The 5,182-nt window shown below is 34.5% G+C and overlaps 1 long non-coding RNA gene across 1 annotated transcript in view; it reads right to left on the bottom strand.

The window, feature by feature from the left end:
* Positions 1–1,305, bottom strand: part of LOC111086517 — a 4,581-nt gene extending 3,276 nt beyond the window's left edge. The window contains exon 1 of the long non-coding RNA XR_002611240.1: positions 1,245–1,305. This is a non-coding gene — a long non-coding RNA (uncharacterized LOC111086517). The remainder of the gene's footprint in view (positions 1–1,244) is intronic.
* Between the last annotated feature and the right edge of the window lie 3,877 nt (positions 1,306–5,182).

Raw genomic sequence — 5,182 nt, forward strand, 5'->3', positions numbered from 1 at the left:
TAATTATTAGTAGTTCATTAGCCACTGAATACAAGAGTATAAACTGTTTGTTTGTAGTTACGCACAAAGCTACACAATGGGCTATCTGTGTTCTGCCCACCACGGGTATCGAAACCCGGTTTCTAGCGTTGTAAGTCCGCAGATATACCGCTGTGCCACTGGGGGGCGAGTGTATGAAATTACATTTTTCTTGATATATATCATATTTAAATATAACTATTGTCCTAGATTTTTATATTAATGGTAATATGTCCTTGATCCCACTAGAGCAAATTTCTAAAGAAAACTTGTTAATTTAGATACAAATTGACACCGATTTTTAAACTGCTAAGTGGGAAGCATCAAGTGGTTCACTCTTTTAATATGGTTAGTTCTTATTTACGTCACACGTGACGTTGCTTCAACTGCGTAATTTATTTGACGCCAGTTAACTTTATTCTTAGATCACAGAGAATGAACCATGGATATAATCATTACTGATTATTTCTCTTCTCAGCCTTACCAGAACTGGATCTTCAAGAAGTTATATACTTATATAGTCGCATAAACACTACAGTTAGTCGCCTCAGTCTTGTCTTATTAATTTTTATTATCAGTCTCACTTCTCTTTATTAAGGCTTACTTTTTCCCTAAAACTTTCTGGCAACTAAAGAGGATGTGATTTAAGTATGGCTTTATAATAATCCAAAAATACAGTGTGTCAGCGTTAAGCGTCTGGACTTAAAACGCTAAAATCCGTGGTTCGATTCCCCGTGGTGGACAGAGCGCAGATAGTCCATTATGTAACTTTGCGTTAATTCAAAATAAGCATATCAACTATTTTTGCCATATTGTCATATATCAATACGTTTGTAACATATAGGTCCCTAATAACATGTACATCACAAAAATGCTTAGACGTCATTACTGTCAGTATTGCAATTAATTCCACTTTACCGCTAGGGTTCCCTACGTGTTGTCATATAAAAGGGTGGTTTCACCCGATGTTTAGGACAGCTCCAAGAGTTCTATCGTTAAAACATAATATTACTCAATATGAAGACGTATGTGGACCCCTAACTTTTATAGCGGATGGTATAAAAAAAAATCGGTAATCTGACGGTCAATAAGCAAAAACAAAAAACTATCAATTCATTATAGTTTAATGGTTAGTTCTTTTCAAAAATCTGCTTACGACAGTATAATCCTTTCATATAACTGAGCTATTCTAATTAGTCAAATATTTAATCTTCCTAGCTACCTACTGTTGAGCTTCGTATCTTCAAATGATCGTACGTGTGAATGACGAAAGAAATTACTTTTGTGAAATGTTAGAAAGTTACGTTATGAATATTCATTATTCAGATAATACATGAGGACGAGTGATCTATGGTTATTGGATAAGTACTACACCAACTAATAGCGATTTTCTGTAAAATATCTCCTTGGTACATTGCCAAATTAAAGTAGCAATCCAACGAACACGCTGAAGCTCAGTTTGTAACGTTTAGTCCCAAGTGTTAAGGTTCTGCGATAGGTCGCGTCATTGGTAGGTGACGTCATTTATTTCAGAACATTTTTTTTTGAGTTGCTGAAATACAGCATGTATCTTTCCAATTACAAGACGTATAAGTTGCATTCTAGAAAAAACTTTGAATTTATGATATTACTTCTAGCTGTTATACCTGAATGTTTTTTATGAAGTAATGTTTCTTGGTTTTTACAGATGTTTATTGTATTAGCTTTAGTGTTTTCATGTATATTTTCAACATGAAAAATAGACCTCAATTAAAATTCTTTAGCTACATAGGATACATGTAAAATGAATAATTTTTTCATCCGTGTAATTTTAATCATCTCAAATCTCATTAGAAATACATCAGTTCGTCAACCCTACGTGTGTGTTTAGATTCGTTGCCAGCGCGCTTACAGTAATTAGTAAGGCAGTTCATAAAAATAAGATGCACAGTGCTTGTTGCTTTACCAAATAAATGTTATGGCAAGAGTTTACGTGAGAGCATAGGCTGAAGACAAATGTCGCCACAAGCTGTGTACTGGAACGAACAGTTTTATTCAGTACCTATAATACATTTCCGTATTTTGAATGTCAAAATAAAGTTTTTATGGAGAAAAATGTAGACCTTCTCGTTTTTTAACTTACTTTTCAAGCAATATATGTATAATACTATGAAGAACCAAAGCAGGATGTCTGTAATAGTTGCTTATCAAACTCTTTCTATTTATATATATATATATATACCAGTTTTAACTACTTTCTTACATGTACAGCTTTATTTCTCAACATAATATGTGCTTACAGTTTAAAAAACAATAAATAATTCAAGAGTTACAACAGTTTTCCCGTTTTAAAATATGTAATTCTGTGCCTATAAACTTACTATGGACAACCCTTGAATAACAAGTTAAGTAGTCTTTTCATCCTGCCAAGTGATGGTTTACAAAAAGGTGAACGATTGTCTTTTGAATTTATGCATATCTTTTGTAAGTGGCGGATCTTAAGTGTTATGAAATCAGAAGACGTGATTCTAATGTCTCTGATGTTATGGGTCCAAGTCTTGATGCTTCTCTGAAATCAAAACAGAGACAGAGGATTATTTATTTGTTTTGTTGGATTTCGCTTAAAGCTACACAAGTACTATCTCTTTTAGCCGTCCCTAATTTTGAAATAATAAACTAGAGCGAGAAGGCAGTTAGTCAACAATACTCACCGCCAACTCTTGCAAGACCGAATAATGGGACTTAATAACTATTTTTCTAACGCACCCATGGTCTTAAAGCGCGAAGCACAATTTGTTTTTTATGGCTTACTAACCATTGCGGTGCACTCAGCCACCCGTGGTTGAGAAACCTCCAAATACAGAGAAAAACGAATTTAATATGCAAGTAAACGCAAGTAGGAATAAAGAGGAAATAGGCTTATGATGAACACACATTCTATTAACTCAGCAGATGCAATATAAAATGTATAATCAGGCCCGTACACAGAATGTTTGAAAGGGGTTCTAATCTGTGAGATCAAAAGCCAACACATATTATGCGAAGCACAATTAGCATGCTAATACTAAGGGGGTCTAGGGGCATGCCCTTCTCAGAAAATATGTAAAAAAATAGATGCTATGAGATTAAATCTGGAAGCAATTTTACATGAAATATAGCTTAAACAATTGAATAGCTGTTCACATAAAATCCACAAACATTCCATGAAAAGTCAACAAATCATCATTCTGTTGTAACACTGCATGGGGAGCTAGACTTAAATTAGCAGAAATATATATGTTTTATTATAGTAAAGTATTGTACTATCTACATGCAGAGTAGTTATTAATTGTTAAGTTATCTTACTAATTTAAACAACTCTACAACAATAGTATATTAGCTATTTCAATCATTGGCTATCATATATGTATAATACATGTATGCACTGCTGAAATAACATGTTAGCATGCTCCATTCTTCTGGGGTGCTTTTCTATACATAACGTACAGCTTCAATGTTGATAACAGTGCTATATTGATTATGTATTAAAGCTAGAGCACTCAATATTTTTCTTTGGTTTGTGTACGTATCAGGTAATTAATTATTTAACCAGCGGAGAACAGATACCAAACATTCACGTGATCATGAATTTAGTGGCGGTGTAGCAAAGAGTTTAGTGTTAAAGAGCGTCTAGTGGCGATTTTTAAAGTGAAATTATCACAGACTGTGTTGTAATAACAGAGCAGAGAAGATGATTCGTCTTGTCAATTGTGTTCTAAAGTAATTGAACCAGCCTGTGTGGACTTTGACGAAAAAAAGACAATTATTTAAAGCTATGGATACAATGGTGATAACCAACAGTGTAACAAACATTTGTATATACGTTTGTAGGGCCTGGCATTGCCTGATGGATAAAGTGTTCAGCTCATAATCTGCGAGTAACGGAATCGAAACTCGTCACCGTATATGTTTGCTCTTTCAGTCTTATAATATGACTGTACATCACAAAATGTGTTGGTAAAGGATAACCAAAGAGCTAGTGATGGGTAATGTTGACTTACCAATATCTCTCTGGTCTATCACTTCAAAATTAAGGATGGCTAGCACAGATAACCATTGAGTACCTTTGTGAGAACTTCAACGAACGGACAAAAAAATCTTCTTGTAGACAGGAGAAATTTCTTGAACCTCTTCCGACCCTCCTGATCTTTGTCCGATGGAAGATTCTTTTCCCCTGCTCACAAGCTCAGTAGATATATCCACAGAACAACATTTTTCTCTTTCAAACACTAAAGTTAAGTTTTGAGCTGATGACTGAGAGTAACATATAGAATATTTTTGAGATCTGAGACAGATAATAACTATTTGTAGTTGTACATTATAAAGTTTCTGGAGAAAATAAGCATTATTTTGCTATTATTAAAGTTTAGAGTAGGCATTTCAGTGGATTCTCGTTACATTAGCTTGGAATCATACAGCTAATATAATGAAATTAGTTAGTACTAGATTTTATGCTTAGCTTACTGTTGCTTTTAGTAAGTAGTACAAAGTTATTGGATACTAAAATAATTAAGTATTGAATCAAAATAAAAAATAATCACAAGTGTTCACTAAGTAAGAAGGGTAAAGTATTTATTCTAAGTGTTGAAATTATTGTTTTTAATATTTGGTATCTGCTGAGAATTTAATACATTAGAGAGGCTCGGCATGGCCAGGTGGTTAGGGCACTCGACTCGTACTCTGAGGGTCGCGGGTTCGAATCCCCATCACACCAAACATGCTCGCCCTTTCAGCCGTGGGGGCGTTATAATGTGACGGTCAATCCCACTGTTCGTTGGTAAAAGAGTAGCCCAAGAGTTGTTGAAAACTATGAAATGACTGACTTGGAAATGTTCTCTTCTGTTTTTACAAGAGGTGATATTAAGTGATATACTCCACGCAATATTCCTGCACAGCAGTCAGTTGTGACCCGCTAACAGGAAGTTCGACAGTTTCAATGCTACAGGGTATAGGTTTGTGTTTCTCTCCCAACTCTAAATGAGTTCATTAACGAGATAATACCCAAGATATTTAGCACAGCAATCTTTATTCACAAAAACAAAATCAGGTCAAATATACAAATATAAAACAAGTAGGTGGGTTTCACCGACGAGAAAGAGAGTGAGGTGTGAAAAAGAAACCTTTACTTGCTCTCTGTTACCATATC

The sequence above is a fragment of the Limulus polyphemus genome, unplaced genomic scaffold (assembly GCF_000517525.1).
Source record: "Limulus polyphemus unplaced genomic scaffold, Limulus_polyphemus-2.1.2 Scaffold1161, whole genome shotgun sequence".
NCBI classification, from domain to species: Eukaryota; Metazoa; Arthropoda; class Merostomata; order Xiphosura; family Limulidae; genus Limulus; species Limulus polyphemus.